The sequence below is a fragment of the Heterocephalus glaber genome, unplaced genomic scaffold (assembly GCF_053883595.1).
Source record: "Heterocephalus glaber isolate CG9 unplaced genomic scaffold, H.glaber_assembly_v1.0 deba00001497, whole genome shotgun sequence".
NCBI lineage: Eukaryota > Metazoa > Chordata > Mammalia > Rodentia > Bathyergidae > Heterocephalus > Heterocephalus glaber.
In genome coordinates, this window is record NW_028258320.1 from 46,591,540 (window position 1) to 46,612,528 (window position 20,989).

At 35.9% G+C, this 20,989-nt stretch overlaps 1 protein-coding gene across 7 annotated transcripts in view; it reads left to right on the forward strand.

The window, feature by feature from the left end:
• Nucleotides 1-20,989, forward strand: part of Lcor (ligand dependent nuclear receptor corepressor) — a 155,340-nt gene that overhangs the window by 46,199 nt on the left and 88,152 nt on the right. The window lies entirely within an intron of this gene.

Here is a 20,989-nt window from a genome sequence, read left to right on the forward strand (position 1 = left end):
AAAGCAAGTCTCTCACAGACAGCATGAGAGTTAAATTATGTTTTTAAAAATCCATTCTGCCCATCTCCGTGTTTTGGAGAGTTTGCTCCACTTACATTTAATATAATTGCTGATAAAGTATCTCTTCTGTTTTGCTGTTTTCCACGTCTTATATCAGGTGTTCAAGCCCCCATGTCTGCCTGCCTTTGGGTTTTATAGATATTTTCTAGTTACACTTTTGATTCCTTTTACTATATATTTTAGTTTATTTTCTTCATTTGCCTTGAGTATTAAAATTAACACCTTAATTTGGAACAGTATTTTGAATTAACAATTTGGTTTTAATTATATGCAGAATACTTTGGTCTTTGGATATCCATACACCCCTCCCCCAAATCTTTATATGTTTATCCATCAGCTTGGAGATAGAATTGTTATATATAGATGTCTTATATAGGGAACAAAAGAGAAGTTACAAACCAAAAATACAGTCTCTGCTTTTTTTTTTTTTTATACCAGGCATCGAACTTGGGTCCTTGGGCTTGCACAGCAGGTGGTGAGACCACTGAGCTAAATCCCTGGCCCTGCCTCTCCGCTTTTTTTTCTTCCCTAAACACTTTATAATACAGTGCTTCTACTGTATTTTTAGGTACTATTCTAGACAATTTACAAAGATTTAGTCAGCTTATAATTGCATAGCTAAGAAAGGGATAGCATGAAGAATACTCATAAATTGCCCAAGGCCTGAGTTTTTAAAAGGCAAAATCAGAAATTGGAGCTCAGATGATGTGGCTCCAGAATCCATGTTCTTAACCACTACATCTCTTATTACTTAGAGGAATAGTGCTCCTTTTATGCAGTACAACATTGAGTGTCCTATTTAGTTGAGTACATAAAACATGTTCATTCATGTTAAAAATGAAGGCGAGATACTACTATGAAGGATACTGGCAATCATTTAGGAAGAAAGATAACAGTTGGAATGGACTTGAACTATATCTTTGTTAAATAAGTTCAGATCAAGACAGTTAAGATTCACTTTAGGCAGAAGCAACAGCATGGAGAGAAAGAATAGTTAAGCTGAGTTTCCCTGAAGAAAACTGGAAGAAAAAATGTTGAAAAGTTTCACTTTTGGAAGGATTTAAAAGCCAGACTAAAGAGTTTGAGTTTTATTCTGCAGGCAGTAATCACTGAAAGTGTTTAAGAAATTGTTTGTTTTTTGGTACCAGGGATCGAACTCGGGTCCTTGTGCTTTTGCAGCAGGCAGCGAAACCACTAAGCTAAATCCCCAATCAGTGTTTAAGAAATTCTGTGTGTGTGTGTGTGTAAAAATTTGACAGCTAACTAAAACTTTGGTACAAATTAAAACTTTCTTAAATATGCTAAATCTTATTACAAAAGGGGACATACTGAGGGTTTTATCTTTTGTCTGTACTGCCTTATATAATGGTATGTTGGAAGTGTGGAATAAAGTACAGAATATGGAGTGAAGCTCAGCCAGTCCCAGCACCTGGAAGGAAGCTCCCCCGCTGCCATCCCAAGCTCCTAGGGTAGAGAAGGTGAGCCGCGTGGGTGCCAGAAGCACCCCCCTCTCCCGTGGAAATGAGAAGACACATAAACAAGCCTCAAAAACAGACTTCCAGATCACCTACAAGCAACCCCAAAGGGAAACGAGATGGAACACTCTGATACTCAACTACCTGGACTCTCTGAACTGGCAACAAAAGAGGATCTGGGAAAAATGAAATCAGAAATAATTACTCAGATAACAGCAAAGATTATGCTCATGGTGCAAGACGTGATTAATAAATCTAGAGAGGACACAGATAAAAAAATAGAGGATCTGAGGAACATGATGGAATCCCAACATAGGAAACAAATGGAATCCGTAAAACAGATACAAACGGATTTCCAAGAGATTAAAAACTCCATGAAAAGTCTGCACAGCAGAATGAACTAATGTGAGGATAGAATTTCACATATAGAAGATAAGATTGCAATTAGTGAGGAGGAAAAGAAAAATTGCTTTAAAATTGTAAGGGAACATGAGAAATCAATCCAGCAGCTGCTAGACAATGCAAAGAAGAATAACATAAGACTGATTGGAGTCAATGAAGAAAGAGGAGAGAGTGCAGATGACATAAAAAAACTGTTCAAAGAAGTGATGGCAGAAAACTTCCCAAGGAGGGGAAAAGAACTTGACATACAGATAAGTGAGGCATATAGGACTCCAGCTAGCCTTAATCAAAAACAGTCTACACCTAGGCATATAATAGAATTCCAGAAATCCAACAGAAGCACAAAATTCTACAAGCAGTGAGAGAAAAGAAACAAATCACATACAAAGGAAAGCCCATCAGAATCACAGCAGACTTCTCAATGCAAACCCTCAAGGCAAGAAGTGCTTGGAGTGATGTATTTCAAGCCCTAAAGGAAAACAGCCTCCAACCCAGATTGATGGACCCTGCAAAACTATCTTTCAAAGTTGATGGAGAAATAAGATACTTTCATGATAAAGAGCACCTCAGGAACTTCATGAATACCAAACTGGCACTCCAAAAAGTTTTAGACAATACCCTAGGAAAAGACAATGAGGATCACAACCCCAGGAAACCCAGCGAATGAATCCATTGGGCATGACAAATTAAATGCAAAGGGGGAGAATCCAACAAAAAGAAAGTCATGACAAGGCTTTTAAAACTTTTAACTTCATCTGCCTAATGAGTGTATAATTCAATCTTGTTATTGTACTGATTAGTATTTTTCTGATTCTAGAGTTGCATACCATTCCTTGTGCTATACTGGCTATTTATCATCTTATGTCTACATTTTAATTGGGTTGTCTATTAATGAGCTCTAAGAATTCTTTATATATTCTGCTCATAGGTTATATGCATTGTAAATACGGTCTAAGGACTACTTTTCATTTTAATGATGTCATTTAAAGTTCTAAATTTTGATGGAATCTCACTTACCAATTTTTTTCTTTTATACATCATGTTTTTGGTATCCTAGGTAGTTCTTGCCTACCCTGAATTCATAAACATTTTCCCTTATAGTTTATTCTTAAAGTTTTATACTTTTAGGCTTTCTTATTTAGGTTCTTGAATCCCTTCAAGTTATTTTCATGTATGGAAAAAAAGGGTTGAGGTTAATTTTTTATATACAGATACCAGGTGTTGTAGTGCCGTTTGCTAAAGACACTATCTCTTCCTCAGCTCTTGAATTGAGTTTATATTCTATAAAATGCTAATGTTAAATCTTTCAAAACTCAATGGAGCATATAATGTGTGGTTCTATTTCTAGATTCTGTTTTATTCAAATGATCTATGTCTTTCCTTACACCAACACTGCCTTGATTACTGTAGCTTTAGAAGAAGTCTTAAAATTGGGTGCTAAACGTCTTCCAACACTGTTTTTGTTTTTGTTTTTGGCTTTTCTGGGTCCTTTGTACTCCTACATAACTTTTAAATTTCAATATACAGTTCTCCATTTATAGCAAGTATACACAGACCTGAATTTTTATATATACCTTGTGTTTTCTGATCCTGCTAAATTGAAGTACAAGTTCTAGGGGCTCCTAGAGATTTCTTAGTATTTTCTCTGTAGATGATCATTTCATCTACATATAAAGATTTTGCTTCTGCCTTGCCAATCCTATCCTAGTTGTGTCATTTTATTGCCAGACTATTTTGGTTTAGACCTATGTTTCAAAGTCTAATGGACAGATAAAGAGTAAGCATATATGCCCTTGTTCCCCACTTTAGGGAGAAAGCATTGTATCGTCTCCATTCATTGAAGGAGTTTTTGTTGGAAGTATGGAGTACATGTCTTTGATCTGTTGAGAAGGTTCTGTTCTACCTCTAGTCTCTTGATAGCTTTTACCATGAACAGCTGTAGAATTTAGTCCAGTACTTTCTCCAACTAGTGATAGGATCATATGTCTTTCTCCTTTCCTCTGTTACAATGATGACTTTTGGGGGTGGATTCTCCAATGTTGAACCAACACTGCCATCCCTATAATAAAACCACTTTCTACATACTGCCAGATCCAACTTCCAATAGTTTGTTTTGTTAAACAAATTTCTATCTATGTTCATACTTTTTTCTTCTATTATCTTTATCGAGTTTTAGGATTAGCACAATGTTGATTTCCTAAAATGCGGGGAGAAGTGTTCCTTTTTTCTGCTTTAAATGTTTGATATAATTTATCAGTTAAAATGTTTATGAGCCTGCTGTTGTCATATAGGTAGGTTTTCAAGCTAGGAATATACTTTCTTTAATAGGTGCTATTCAAATTTTATATTTCCTCCAGCGTTAGTTTCATTGATTTGTCTTCCAAGTTACTTCTTAGAAGTTGTCAAATTTATTTCAAAACAGATTTTTGAAATATGCTTTCTATATCCTTTTTAATTCTGTAAAATCTGTGGTAATGTCTCCTAGATCTTAATATTGTAATTTTTAAAATGTATAACTGATATTGTGTAACAGGAAGTAAAGGTCTAAAAGAGCAGGGGAATTGGGAGGGGTAGGGGAAGGGGAAGAAAGGGAAAGGAAAAAATATGAGAAGAGGAAAAAAATGGAAACAAGGTCTTTGCAAATAGGGAAGGGTGGAGGGGGTGAAGGGAGGTCAAGGGAAGGGGAAAAGTAATAAGAACCAAGAGACTCATATAATGGTACAAGATCCCAATGATGAATGTAACTGTATTTTATACCTAAAATGTACCAATAAAGTTAATGGGGAAAAAAAAAGTACAAAATATGTAAATTATATATTTAAATGCATTTGATTCTACTAAATTGTGATCATATTGAAAGGAACGTGTTTGTTTTCAAACTCAGTCTTAAATGTTGAACGACCATCAGGTAAGATGCACAGTTTAATTACAATACCATATATAATAGTTCAGATCAGCTAGCTCTTTTGGTCTCCCTTTTGTCCTCCAGTTTTAAATGTTGATAGCTATAGTATTCAGCCTTTTTCTTTCCTCTGTTTATCCACCCTCTTTAACTTAATATGACCTCATCTACTTGTAAGACTTCAAATTCTATCTATATTTTGCTAATTTCCAATATTATTTCCCTAGCCCAGTGTCTTTCTTTAACTTAAATCCCACCTATTCAGTTGCCTTCTGCATTTGTCCACTTTGATTTCTAAGATACATCTCAGGCTTAATGTGTCTAAAACAGACTAATTTCTGTGAAACCTGTTTCTCCTGCCGTCTTCTCCATTCTAGAAAGTTATACTTGGGGCCGGGTATTTAGCTCAGTGGTTTCGCTGCCTGCTGCGCAAGTGCAAGGACCCGAGTTCGATCGCCGGTACCAAAAAAAAAAAAAAAAAAGAAATTTATACTGTCATTCACCCATTTCACAGATGTAAAGCTTAAGTGTCATGTTTTTACTCCTTTCCCTTACAGTCTACATCAGTGCATCATCAAGACAAGTTGATTTTTTTATCTTTAAAATATATACTGTATCCAGGCACTACTTCCTTATCCTCAAGGCTACCACTTCTATCTAACCCATACTATCTCTTGCTAAGACTATTGTAGTGGTCTCCTAATAAAACTTCATCTTAATCTAGTCTCTGTGCAGCCATCTGGTAATATTTTTTGCTTTTGTTTTTTGAAACAGGGTCTTGCTATGTGATTCAGGCTGGCTTTGAACTCACTATGTAGCCCAAGTTGGCCTTGAATTCATGGTAACACTCCTGCTTCAGCTTCCCAAGTGGTGGGATTACAGTTATATGCCACCACACCTGGCTCAGCCACCTGGAATCTTAACGTAAATATAATTTTGTTGCTTCCATCATTAACCCACATATAAAATGCCAGTGGATTGTTATGAAACAAATTCCAGTCTCCTTACCATAGCTTATATAATCTTGCCTCTTGATCTCTGACTTCATCTCCTACTTTCAACCTTACTTGTTTGTTTAGATCATACCAGCCTTGTTGTTATTTCTCAAATGTATCATACATTGGTTAATACTGATAGCTCTTCTTAAAATATTCTATTTTGGATGTCTACATGGCTTATCCTCTCACTTTATTGTTCAGAAATGTTGCATTTTTCTACCTCTCTGTCTTGTATTATAACAATTAGCTGAGGGTAACTTACAAATAGATGAGATTTATTTGATTTACGATTCTGGTGTCTGCTGGCCCAAACAGCATGACACCCGCATCTTGGCAAGGGAAACCTATCTCTCAAAGAATGGCAGAGAAGTAGAAAGGGAACCAGCTGCTGCAGAAGGGTCTCATCTGCAAGCAAAAAAAGGGAGACGTTTATGGGAAGTGCCAGGCTTACTTCTAGCACCCCAGTATCACAGGAGAATACATTCCTATGGGGAAAAAAAGCACTAATCCATCTCAGAAGCCTAATCATTCCTGCTGGGTCTCTCACCTCTTAAAGATTCTACCACCTCTGCGTCACCATACTGGTGCCCAAGCTTCCAAGACACAATCTTTTGGGGGACACATTCAAACTATATCTAAACCTCAGCTCTGTACAAAATTTCTTCCTCAATTAGCACCTCCCTGTATTTCAAGTGAGGGTTTACCAGGGTTTAGTTATCTTCTCACTTTATTCTTTTTCTGTTATTTCATCTAATTACTCTTTTTTTTTTTTTTTGGTACCGGGGATCAAACTCAGGTCCTTGTGCTTGTGAGGCCGGCGGTCATCTAATTACTCTTAATTGCACATTATTCATTGTCATCATTTGTATCATTTTCCAGATAAAAGTTCTGTGTTAAGAATTTTATTTTATTTACAGCTGTATCTCTAGAGCGTGGCTCATAAGAGAAACATAAATATTTCTAATCCACCAGGGAAAAGAGACTCAAAACAATGGAAAACTTTTTACATCATCAGTTGTCGAATGGCTCCAAGTTCAAACTTTATTCAAACAGCAAAGTCTGTAAAAAAAATCTGCTTAATGTTCTAACTTTGCTCAGTAGTTGAACAGAAAACCCGACTTGAAAAAATCTCTCACATGTTGTCTCAACACAGACATAAAGGGGTGATGGGGTGAAGCTTCAGTCTTAAGCACCCAGACAACATAATAGTGCTTGTGTTACTGCGTTAAAACATTTGTCATTGTGCTTTTTGGGGGTCACTTTATTTGCATAAAATAGCGTAATCCTGGCTCCACGTAAAGTGAAACCAGCAGTAAAGCTAAGAGGAAAACTGAGAACCATGATATAGAGTTAAAGAAATCACTACGAAATTTGTTAAAGTCCTAGAAAAAATGAATTTATAAGTAAATTTATGTTATGAATTTGTAAATTAATTTTTGGGCCTCAGAACCAGTTATTTGGTTTCCCATTACCCACCCCTATCCACTCCCAGTTTTTTGAGACTGGGTGTCACTGTGTAGTCCTGGTTGGCTGTGAACTCATGGTGATCCTTCTGCCTCAGCTTCCCAAGTGCTAGGATTTACAGGGGTGTGCCACCACACCCAACATCCATTATTTATTTTTTTTCTTAAATTCTTTTATTGGTACATTTTAGGTATACAATATTTACATTTATCTTTGGGTGCTTGTACCTGTACATGATGTATCTTGGTTCTTATTTTTTCCCCATTACCAGTGTGCCCTTCACCCCTAAACCCTTCCCTATTTACATACTTCGTTTCCATTTTTTTTTTCTTATAATTTTTCTTTTCCATTCTTTCCTTTCCCCTTCCCCTCCCACCACCCCTACCCCTTTGGACCTTTTCCAGTTTCAAAGTATCATTTATTAGTTATTAATCCTTTTAGTCCTTATTTACACTCTCAGTTTCTCACACTAGAGAAACTTCAGTATTTACACATGTGTGTCTTATTTCACTTACGAGTATGGCCTCAATATGGATTCATTTAGCTATAAATGACTCTAGTTTCTCATTCTTTATGGCTGAGTAGTACTCCATTTTATAAAAAAACCACATCTTCTTTATCCAGTTTCCATTTGATGGGCACTTGGGCTGTTTCTAAGCTGTAGCTATTACAAACTGTCCCAAAATAAACATGGGTACACATATATCTCCGTGGTATGATTCTTTTAATTCTTTTGGGAAAATACCCAGCAGGGAAATAGCTGGGTCAAATGGGACCTCCAGCCCTAGTTCTTTGAGGTATCTCCACACTGATTTCCATAGTGGTTGCACCAGTCTGCACTCCCACCAACAATGGAGAAGGGTTCCTTTCTCTTCACACCCCCACCAGCATCTGTTATTGGTTGATTTCTTGATAGTAGCCATTCTTTCTGGGGTGAGGTGGAATCTCAGTGTTGTTTTCATCTGCATCTCTCAAATGACCAGTGATGTTGAATATTTTTTCATATGTTTATTTGCTGCTTTTACTTCTTTGTCTGAGAAATGTCTGTTCATTTCAGATGCCCATTTTTGAATTGGCTCTTTGAATTTGGGGGGGGTCTGATTTTTTTCAGTTCTTTATATATTTTTGATAGTAGCCCTTTGTCTGAGTTACAGCTGCTAAAAATTTTTTCCCACATTGTAGGTTGTCTCTTAGCTCTGTTGGTGGTTTCTCTTGCAGTGTAGAAGCTTTTCAATAAGATGAAATCCCAGTTGTTGATTCTTTGTGCTAGTTCCCATGCTACTGAGGTTTTGTTCATAAAGTCTTTTCCTATGCCAATATCTTCAAGAGTTATACCTAACTTATCTTCCAGCAAGTTTAGTGTTTCTGTCTTAATATTTAGATCTTTAATCCACTTAGATCTCAGTTTAGTGCATGGTGATAGATATGGGTCTAGTTTTAATCTCTGACAGGTTGAAATCCAGTTTTTCCAACACCATTTATTAAATAGGCTATCTTTCCTCCAATGAGGGTGGTTGGCTCCTTTGTCAAAGATGAGATGGCTGAATATGTCTAAAGTTGGTTTTGCATCTTCTAATCTATTCCACTGATCCTCGGGTCTGTTTCTGGATGTAGTTGTTCTCACAGTAGTCGGCCACATGCTCCCCATTTGTGTAGCTGTCGAAGAGGGCCTGGCGGCCCCCCGGGATTTCCTCCTCCAGCAGCATCTGCAGTTCCGCCATCTTCACATCCTCCTCCTCCTCCGCCCATCCATTATTTCTTATGGGAAAAATACGTTTAGTTCTTAAACTTCTAACAAATTGAGTTTGACAACCAAGGTATTACTCTGTTTCTTACAATGTGTGTGTGTGTGTATTAGTAGCTTCCTATCACTTACAGTGAAAAGAAAAAGATTATTTTGGCTCACAATTTTGGAGGTTCTGGTTTAAGACTGAGCCAGCCCCATTGTTCTAGGCCCCTCAGGAGGGCAGCACGTCGTGGGAAAAAATTATGGCAAAGCAACCCATTAACACAAGAGCCAAGAAGCAGAGCAAGAAACTGGCAGTGGTGGTGCACATCTGTAATCCCAGCACTTGGGAGGCTAAGGCCGGAGGATTGCCCTGAGTTTGAGGCCAGCTGGGCTAGTCCTCCTGAACTACAAAGTGAGACACTCCCACAAACAAACAGCAACAAAAAAATAAAACAGAAAACAATAAGAGAGGACAAGTGGGATCCCATAGTCCCTTTCAAGGGGATGCTCCTATTACATGAGGATCTTGCACTAGGTCCCATCTCAACAACTATTAGTAGTGCCATCCAAGGGACCAACTTTTTTCTTTTTTTTTAGTACCAGGGATCAAACTCGGGTCCTTGCGCTTGCGCAGCAGACGGCGAAACTACTGAGCTAAATCCCCGGCCCAAAGGGACCACCTTTTTAACGTACAGATCCTTGGGAGACACTACCTTTGTTCAAACCATAGTGCTATTTTAGCATGGAGACACTTCTTTTTTTTGATGGAAAAAGTGCTGGCTTTATTTAAAGCAGGCAGTTTTGGAAGCATTTGACATATGTGTGTCATCAAGAGTACTCACATAAGAACTGACGTTTATATATAGTTTGAAACTTACAGAGATTTAAATCTGATTTTGCCTTTTGCAGTTGCTGGATCCATTCAGCAAATTTCTTCACTTGTGAGACAGGATACTCACTTATGAAACAAGGAAATAAAACTCACTTTGTGGTATGTCCTCAAATGATAAATGATATTCTCTGAATCTTTCCTTGCTGTGGAATAAGCTTTGCTATTCCACTGTGTAGCTGTGAGCTCCTACAAGGCAAGATGTGTGATGACTGTCACACGCAGTGGGCAATCAGTGGGTGTTATTATTCTTTTCTTGGTCACGGATCCCAACCAGCACCCTGCATTCCCATGTCTGTTAATCTGGGCCATCAGTTACCCTTTGCTTTGCGATACATGATCCCAGTGTCTGATGGCATTTGTTTCTCTCCAATATGTGTTGGCGGCAGACTTCAGGTCAGTCAGCTCTGCTTATCTTTGCTGGGAGACACTTCTTTTTATTGTGGTAGGTCAATGGGCAGAGGGAGACTATGGTATGCTCAACATTGTTTTGTAGCGACTTATCATACGCTGACTACTATATGCAACAGTACTCATCTAGGTATTATTGCTATTTTTGTTACTTAGGGAGTGTGGATTATTAGGATTACCTATATGAACCTCATAATAATATTAAGTTCCAGAATGGTTGTACTAGTTTACACTCCCACCAATGTAAAAGGATTATTTTTTTCACTGCAGCCATGCCAGCATTAGTTATTATTTCATTTCTTGACTGCCATTCTTGTGTTAGACAAAAATGTAGTGTTGTTTTAATTTACATTTCTCTAGTGGCCAAAAATGTTGAACGTTTTGATTTCTCAAAGAATTAAAATTAGAAATTCCATTTGGTCCAGCTATTCTCTCTCTAGGTATCTTCCCAAAAGAGCTAAAGACATCTTGTTACAGTGGTACATGCATACCAATGTTTATAGCAGCACAATTCATGATAGCTGAATCCTGGAACCAGCCTGTATGTCTGTCAGACAAATAGATTTTTAAAAAGTGGTATCTATACACAATGGAACATTACTCAGCTATAAAGGATAAATTTGTATGAAAATTGATATTCCTGAAAACTATAATGTTAACTGAACTAAATCAGACACACAAACTTAAATACTGTATGGTATCTCTGATTTGAATAAGGCAAAGTATAAATAAAGGATTGATAGAAGGAAACAGGGAGACAGATCTTTTGCAAATGGGAAGGGGTCCTAGAGAGGGGGAGGAGGAGAGGGAAAGGGGAAGTAAAAAGAATTAGGGTGTGTTGTGTACATATATCAAATATCCACAGTGAGTGTAAACATGTGCTGTAAATATGAACTAAAATAATAATAATGAAAATAGAGACATTGGAAGGGAGGTGGGTCATTGGGGTGGGGAAGGGGAATTTAAAAAATTAAGATGCGTTATGTACATGTACTTTCTCCCTAAGATGACTGTAAACTTTGTGTTACAAATGTGTACAAACAGAATTAAAAAGCTTTAAAAAGATGTTATGTACATGTATCAACTCCACACAAGGAATGTAAATATTGTGTACTGCAAACATGTATCTGGAAAAAAAAAGGAAAGGGCATGAAGAAATGGATGGGGGTGGGGTGGGAAAAAGGAATTAAGATGTATTATGTACTTGTACCAGTTCCCTGTATGGAATATAAACATTATCTACCTCAAAAGTACTAATTAAAAAGTTTCCACAAGCATGCTGGATGTAGACTGGGGCTAATTTTAGAATAAGAGAGTAAGGGTCAAAAGAGTAAATGAGGATAGCAGGGGTGGAAAACCCCTTTCCCCCTAGAACTTTAGTTTTTATGTCTATGCTTTTAACTACAGAAATTCCCACTTTACCTAAGTTTAGGGAAATCATTCTGCTTCTAGTTTCTAGTTTTGTTTTACTTAGCTCTGTGACTCCCAAAGAGTATGAAGTCTCCTTTAACTTCTTCCTAAAACGAGGTGGCAGAAAAGGCATTGCTTATTGACCACATTGTAATTTGTGGGTTTCAGAATTTTGAGAAAATATGTAAGGGCAAGAGACTCTTGAGAATTTGTGAATACTTTTTTTTTTTTTTTTTTAATTTGGCAGTGCTGCAGACCAAACCCAGTTCCTTGTGTGTTAGGCAAGCCTTCTATCACTGAGCTCTACAACCCCAGACAATGCTTTTTGAATAAATATATACTTTTTATTGTTTGCATCAAGATCTATTCAAAAGAGTGGCTGTGTATGCAAGCATATTTTTTATTTAATTTAAACAGAGCTCATACAGATTTGCTGACCTTGTAAATGACTGGTCCTCTAAGGGATTGTGGCCTACAGATTGTGAACTCTTGATATAATTGACTCATTCCTAATCAACTTCAGATTTGCATTTAAATGGGTTCTTTCTAAGCATAATTATTGTATCCAGTACATTTTGATAAAACAAAAAATGAACTAAAATTGGCTTTTGATTTCCAAAGACCTAAATTCATCTGACTTAGCTATTTACTACCTTTGTGATTTTGGTTTACTTAACCTCTTGGAATGTCATTTATGCCATTGTGTGTGTGAACATTATATGAAATTATTTTGGGAATTTTCCTGCTAAATGTGTATCCTTTTTTTCTCTTTATTAATATCTCAGATTTTTATGACTTTATCTTTCTCAGTTTATTTCTATGTGATATAATTACTGCTTTATACCAAAAAAAGTTTATTATTCTCTCTGTTCTTTGGGCCAGATCTTAATTATGTTCTAGTTTTAGCCCAGAAATACAACACACTTATTTGGGGTGGAGCAGAAAGCCATCATTTTTCCATAAAATTTCAGTCATCTTGTTTTATTTATTTATGCCTTCAATATGCCAGTCATCCTAAATGGAGTCATAAAATCTTTAACCACTGAAGTAAATACAGCGATATAGGAATTAGAAAGATTGCATTTATTCATTTAACATTTCTTGAGCACTTATTTGAGGACTGTAGTTTAAAGAACAGGTTCATATTAAAATAAAAATAAGCTTCAGTTCTCTCCTGTAAATCTAGTGAATTAAAATGTCAAATAAATAAATGAAATAAAATGTTGTTTGTAAATAGTACAACTTCAGCACTAATGAGATGTTTCTAACTTTGCCCTGGGGCTTGTGAGGTGAGATAAAGGATGCATTGGAATGAACTAGATTGAGGGTTGCAGGAATAGCGTTGTAGGAGAGGACATGCTGTGCTCAAAAAGCTTGGAAGCATTGACATGATTATAATGATTTACAAATCACTGTAGCCAGTGCATGGTTTATGTAGAGAGAAAATGATGTCAGGGGAGACTGGAAAGGTAGCAGGGGACCAGACCTTGATCTTGCCTGTCATCTGGGAATTTGAAGTCTTCAATATTTGTCAGTGGAAAGTCATCAAATATTTTTTAAAACTGAGAAAGAATAAAGTTTAGTAGCTATGTAAAGGATGGATTGTGGTAGCGATAGTGGTTATAGGGGAATGTTAAAATAGTAAAGTGAATTAAAAGCTTAAAGATAGCATTATTAGGACCAGGGATTTAGTTCAATGGTTCTGCCACATTCCTCGAAACCACGAGGTCCTGAGTTTGATTCCCAGTACCAAAAACAAAAACAAAGATAACATTATTAGGTAGTATGATAAAGTGAAAAGATAATTTTAGAATTGCTGGCTTGGCTTTAATCTCTTTGTGGTTGGGAACGGTGTAGCTGCTTTCAGTTTAGCTGATTTTCAGTTTTCTCATCTGTACTAGGTAGTAGCACCACTTGTTTTTATAATGTTCCTCTAATGATTTTGTTACAATGGGTGTGAAATTCCTGATATGCAGTGCTTGCATGATACCAAGCAAAAGCTCAGTTAATAACTGCTATTGTCATCATTACTGACATTTATTGTAATTGTTAAGGTAAGAAATGGTAAAAGCCTAAATTTAGGGATAGAAAAAGAGATTTGGCAGGATCTTTCTGAAGTAGAATGAAGAGGATTCATACTCACTGGAAAAGACTCCGTAACTTAGGGAAAGAACAGAATCATGGCTATCTCTGACTTGAATGACTTGTGGGGAGTTGGTTAGTGATGCCATTTTCCTAGTAAGGAATACAGAAGGAATCAGTGGTTGAATGGAGGAAAAGGAGCAGAATTAGTTTGATTTGAACTTTTTGAAGTATTTTGAGATATCTTGGCAGTAATATGAGGTGGACAATTAGAAATATAGTCTGGGGCGAGAGAAGATTGGAGACCTGTCAGTGTCTGCCTGATTGTGGAAATAATGTGTTAATTTTTACTCCTGGTTTAGAATTACAGGTTTCTAAATGGTGGGGCATGTATTTTAAGTATACCTCATATCTCACACTCTGAGAACATTTGATTGGTTCTTATTAAATGTGAGGTTTTACAAGTAATAGCCTTTATAGGATGGCTTTTAGAGAAGATAATGTGTACCTACTTTGGTTTTTAACTTAATGTTCATGTTAAATTTATAAATTTAAAACCTGGTCCTTAATGCACATCTTACTCTGTATCTGATTTTAACAAACTTGATACTTTGGTGTCTTAAAATATTTAAACAAAGTTTTTATATTTTTCTTGAAGTGATTTTAAGAATGTATACACATGTAAATGCCTTGTAAATACATACAGTAATTTAAATTTGCAAACAATTATTCTTTTATAAGTGTTCTAATACAGTATATACACTTAGTAATATTTCAGTGTAAAATTACAAGTCTAAATCAGCTGTTCAGGCTGAGAATGTAGCTCAGTGAGAGTGCTCTCCTAGCATGTGCAGTGCCCTGGCTTCAATCCCCAGCACCGTGAAAGAAATAATAAATGAAATAAAAATAAAATCAGCTATTCAGTTAATCCTTTTAAATTAGAATCACAAGACCAGCTCTCCTAGGCCAGATTTTCTTAAAACATGACAGATGTTTACCAAAACTGCAAGAGTGCTTATTTTGTTAACAGCTTTATTTTTTTTTATAAAGACTTAGTTTCCTTTTTTTCCATTTCTCATAATTTTTCCTTTCCCTTCTTTCCTTTCCCCTACTCCTCCCACTTCCCCTACCCATTTGGACCTTATCTTCCTATTTTGCATTATCAGTTATTCATTTTAATCATTGGTACATTTTAGGTATACAATATAATGACATTCATCATTGGAAATTTATACCTTTACATAATCTCTCGTGGTTCTTATTTTTCCCCCTTCCCCTGCCCTCCAATCAACCCCTCCACCCCTCCCTATTTACAAAGACTTTGTTTCCATTTTTCCATTTTCTCATATGAATTCCATTCCCTTCTTTCCTTTCCCCTACCCCTCCCACTTACCCTTCCTCTTTGCTCCTTTTCTTCCTATTTCACATTATCTATTACACCTTTTAGTCCTTATTTACACTTTCAGTTTCTCACACTAGAGAAACTATTCGGTATTTACACATGTGTGTCCTATTTATTTCACGTAAGAGTATCGCCTCAATGTGCATCCATTTAGCTATAAATGTCTCTAATTTCTCATTTTTTAAGGCTGAGTAGTACTCCACTTAATTTAAAAAACCACATTTTCTTTATCCAGTCTCCAGTTGATGGGCATTTGGGCTGCTTCCAAGTTTTAGCTATTACAAATTGTGCTGCTATGAACATGGGTACACATATATCACTGTGGTATGATTCTTTTAATTCCTTGGGGAAGATCCCCAGCAGGGGAAGAGCTGGGTCAAATGGGACTTCCAGTCCTAGTTCTTTGAGGTATCTCCATACTGATTTCCACAGTGGTTGCACCAGTCTATACTCCCACCAGCAGTGGAGCAGTGTTGCTCTTTCCCCACAGCCCCTCCAGCATTTGTTGTTGGTTGATTTCATGATAGCAGCCATTCTTTCTGGAGTGAGATGGAATCTCAGTGTTGTTTTCATTTGGATCTGTTGAATGACCAGTGATGTTGAACATTTCCTCATATGTTTATTTGCCATTTCTACTTCTTTGTCTGAGAAATGTCTGTTCATTTCAGATGCCCATTTTCCCCATTTTAGCAGCTTTATTGAGAAATAATTTACATACCTTATACTCACCCATTTTAAGTGTACATATAATTCACCAACTTTTATATTCAGAGTTGTGTAACCATCCCTTCCCTTACTTTTGACTTTTTAAATCTTTTTTATCTTTGTTTTGTAATTCATTAATTTTTGCTCTAATGTTCATTTTCTATTTAGGTTTAAAATTTTAAGAGTCAAAAGTGAGACACAGGTTAGATATTGCATAGTTTCTTTAATAGGAGAAACTCAAGATCTAAATAAAGAACAAAATGAAAGGAAGGTGGTAGGAAACAAGGAGGTAGACCATAGAGATGGGAAGGAGTGAGGAAGAAGGGAGGGAGGGGATGTAAAAATTATCAAGATGTGATCTGTATATTAATTCCCCAAGATGAATGTAATTATGAATCACAAACATATACTAATAAAAGCAATTTTAAAGTCAGTTTTTAGAAGGGAAAAAAAACCTTGTAAATTGATCAAGGAATAAAAGACAAAAGTACTATGTAAACAAAGACTATAGATTAGTTTTGATTTAAAAGGAAAGGACTTATAGTAGCCTAACCACTACATACTACTTTGTTTAAATTAGCACATATTATTACAGACCTAGTGGGTTTTATTTTGGCATATATGTAGTATATAACATTTTAATCATTCTCCTTCCCCTTTCCTTTCCCCCCCATTCCTTTTTTCTCATATCTTCCTTTCTGATTGTGTGTCATCTCTTTTTAAAAAATGTTTTCTATTGAAATTTGAAAACATGCAGTATTTGACTTTTGAGCAAATGCCAGTGCCATGCCTTTCAATGTGCCTTTTTGCAGAACCATGAGCCTCTTCTTTATAAATATGAGCCTTTTTAGATATAAATTACCTGTTTTCGGGTATGCTATTATATAGCAACAGAAAGCAAAAATGTACTTTCCTTCAGCACCTCTCTCATATTTTTAGTCTCTTTATTAGTTATCTCAGAAGAGATATTTCCAGGACCCATGAACTATTTTTTTATCTTGTCCATATTATATATATTTCAAAAGTAATAGGCTATAAATTGCTGACCTTAGTTGACTATGTATTTGATACTTTCCATAACTTGCTTTTGGTTGGAAGTAGAAATAGTAGAGATTTGATTTAGGTAAAAGGGAGGCATTTGTGGGAAATTTTAAATTTCTGTCTTTGGTTTTCCAGAGCTCTGTAATTATGTCAGAAGCAAAACCTCAAGATTGAAAGGCCCTAATATAAGAGAAACATTGTAGGAAATGGAAAGACCTAGCTTTGCTTAAGTTTCTTAAGGAGGAAGACATAAATGCATGAAAAGAAAGACAGGGTTTAGATAGCCTATGTATGACAAGTTTTAGTTTACAAAATACTTACATAGGCAGTGCTTTGCAGATGGTAGAAAGCAGAAGAGACCTTAGACAATTGGCTTTTATTTAAAAGGAGGCAAGAGCAGGATCTATGAATTCTGAAGATGAGAGAATTGTAAACCAAAGCTCTCTAAAAGGTAGGTATCAGGTCTGTTCACCACTGCTTATTTAGTGTCATCTTCAGTCCCTGGTAGTGTGTCAGGTGATAATATGCTAAATAAGTGAATATGTTTGTTTGTTGAACAAATTGAAGAATACCTTGAAGGAGATACATTATTAGGGCAAAGACGAGATATAAAATGTTGAGAAAATACTCAGAGGTAGAAGTGACTGCCAAACACAGTAGAAAACCAATCTGACTGGAACTGTGGGGAATGAGCAGGAACGTTCTGGAAAGTAAGTCTGCTAAACAGAGATTGGGGTCATATTATAAGCAGCTTTGAATGCTGGACTTAGGAATTTTAGAATTTGTTCTCTAAGCAGTGTAGACTTTGAAGAGGTAGAGGTATTTTGAAAGCAGTATTTTAGGAATACTCTGAAGACATGGCAGGTTTTATTAAGGAAGTGATTGGAGAGACCAGCTTTGAGACAGATTGTGACGTTAGATAAAAATTCTCTGGAAAGTAGTCATGACCAATAAAAAAATTTTTTTTTTTTTGGTACCAGAGATCTAACTCAGGACCTTGCGCTTGTGAGGCAGGCACGGTGCCAATGAGCTAAATCCTGGGCATAAAGTAATTTTTATATGCAATATATTATGTAAAGATACATTTTAAATCCTAGTGATTGAATATAATGACATGGCCATCTTTTTCAGTAGTTTTCCATGGTATTCTGTTATTGATCTTCATGGCTTTTCTGTGAGATCATGGTATAAATTTTGAATGTGTTTGTTCTTCCCTTGTTTGCCTTTCATTAATGTCAAGCACAGCACATGAGATATTCCCTGTTGCTGTGCAACTGCTAAATTCAATATTTATTATTAATAAAACTGAGTGGCATTAACATCCAGTGAACAGAGTAGCAAAAAATATTGGCTTTATAGTACCTAATCAATAGTAATTAGAAGGTTTTAATGTATTGTTGTAAGTGTAAGCAGAAGGAGTTTATAGTTGCAATTTTGAGCAAAATTAGTTGTGGTTAAATCTTTTGAGTTTGTGATTAAATTTTTTGTTTTTGCTTGCTTCCTTTTGGTCTTTCTTTTCCACTGCTTTGATCTGTGAGTTGATTTTGTAAGTGTCTGTGTGTTACTGATAAAGCTCTTGCTCAGTTTTCTTATTTCAAGTTCTATAGTTTGTAATTAATTTTTTTACTCTCCCAAATTCTATATTTGGTTTTTTCTTTCCTAGTATTATTTCTTGTTATATTTACATTTTTCCTTTTCAATCATTTATTTATGCTTAGCATGAAAGTTTGGAATTTGTTATAATTTCCCATAAATGCAAGTGGAAAAAATACTAGATTTGTTCTTCAGAATAAGAGCTACATATAATCTCAGCTATATTTGCAGTGTGTGTTGATACTTTCAATATATGGAAATACTTGTAGTTTATATTTGTGAATTCCTCTTTAGGGGGTAGGAGGCTTGTGTTAGATACTGTTGAATGGGGGGGTGAATGAATGAATGAGAGAATATTAAGTATTCAGGGCCATATAGATAGTACCTAGTATTTCCTTCTCATTATTTTACCACCACCTCCCTACCCCCACAACCCCTAGTCCCAACCCTTTCTCCTCCCTAGTGTAAGGAAGACCAAAGGGCTATAGTAATTCCATAGAAATTAATTATAGTGGGTAAATAACAAGCAGGCATAGGCACCTCGCTAAGTTCTTAGAATAATTTTGGTGGCAAGTAAAGAGAGTTGATAATAGATTCCTAATAATACATGGAAAATCTACAATCTCAAAATAGTGTTTAACAAATTAGTGTAGCGTATATGTGTGTGTATATATATATATATTTGTAAGTTTTACTCTTTGACTTTACAGTAAAGAATCTTGGATATAAGGAATCTTGGAAATTGTGATTTGAAAAACTAGGTCATTTTTATATTCATATTTACAAAGAGCCATTTAGAATATAATTTGTACAACCTTAATTAAAATAAATTTCACGTTTCCTATAAAAATAGTTCTAATCACAATTAAATAGTTCTAATTACAATTAAAATGTGTAATTACAATATAGCTAATGGACTCTAAAGATTATTGAAAGTGATGACTTCATAGTAGGACAAAGAAATCTCTTAAATTACGTTATTCTTAATAGCCAGATACTTTCTAGGGACCATCTTTCCTACCCCGTTACCTTCCATATCCTTTATTATTTTATATATGACTGTAGTTATGGTAAAGAAATGGCTGTGTGAGTAGTCCCAATTGTCCAGCAGGCAATAGTATTTTAAATTAGTAGTTCCCTTCCTTTTTAGTGCAAGAGTGCTTTTTAACAAAAAAAATTACAGGGTAGGCTAGGTTGTTTCTGGTGAATACACCTGTAATCCCAGCCCTCAGGAGGCTGAGGTAGGAGGATCACTGTGAGTTTGAGGCCAGCCAAGGCTGTGTAGTGAGTTCAAGGTCAGCCTGAACAACATAGTGACACCCTATAGCACCCAATACTTATAAACCCTCAGGTGATAGTAGATTATGTGGCAAAATATACAATTTCCCAAACTACTAGGATTTCATTTAAGTTTTTTTGTATTTTCTTAATTACAGTAGCATTTCTATGTATTCGAAAAGAGATATAGGCCCAGGGATTTATAGCGCAAGGTCCTGAGTTTGATCCCCGGTACGAAAAAAAAAAAGAAAAAGAAAAGAGATATATAGATAGAATATATAAGACATTAATTCGTTCTGCAGGTCATGCTTAAAGTTCGTAAGTATTCACAGAGCCCTCCTAATAAGTGTCTGAGCTTGCAGTGAGGTCCATGACAGAGTTTGGGAACCATGTTATAATCCATTATTCCTGGTGTGTTGTATAAACATACAATCTGTTTCTCCTCCCTCCCTTCTGCCCCTTCCCTGCCCATAAATAACTGTATGTGTAATTAATGGGTTTTCTCTTTATAAAGGGACCTAGCAAGTCCCATTGTGACAATGCGAAATAATTACAAAGGGCATTTCCTAAAATATGCTGTGGGGTGTGTGTTTGAAAGAAAAGTTGTTTTCATGAAGATTTTTCTTCAAGAAATTGTTAATTTGAAAAGTTTTTATTCTCAATTCCTATTTAGAAAAATATAGTTTAGATTACTGTAGAAAGTTGTGGAAGGGGCTGGGGATTTAGCTCAGTGGTGCCGCTGCCTGCCTTGCAAGCACAAGGTCCTGAGTTCAGTCCCTGGTACCACAAAAAAAAAAGCTGTGGAAGTTTCGAAGCAATTTGGTTCTTCATTGAAAAAGGTACCTTTTAAGATGGATCTTGAGAATTTATGTAAATTTTGTAGAATAGTAAAGGAACTTGTGAATTTCCATTCCTTTGGTTGTATCTGGTGTGGGTTTTGTTCTTAAATGTGCTATGAATTTGTGTTGTGTTCATCACTGACAAAAAAGCAAATGCTCCTTCTAAATTTGTCAGTGAAACACTCCTTATCCCTTCAGTAGTAACCTGAGATCCTTGAGAATTGGAAGAAAATAGCATCATATTTCATACAATTGATTATTACTATTACTGTACTGAATATTATTGTGATAATGATTTTTTTTTTTTCT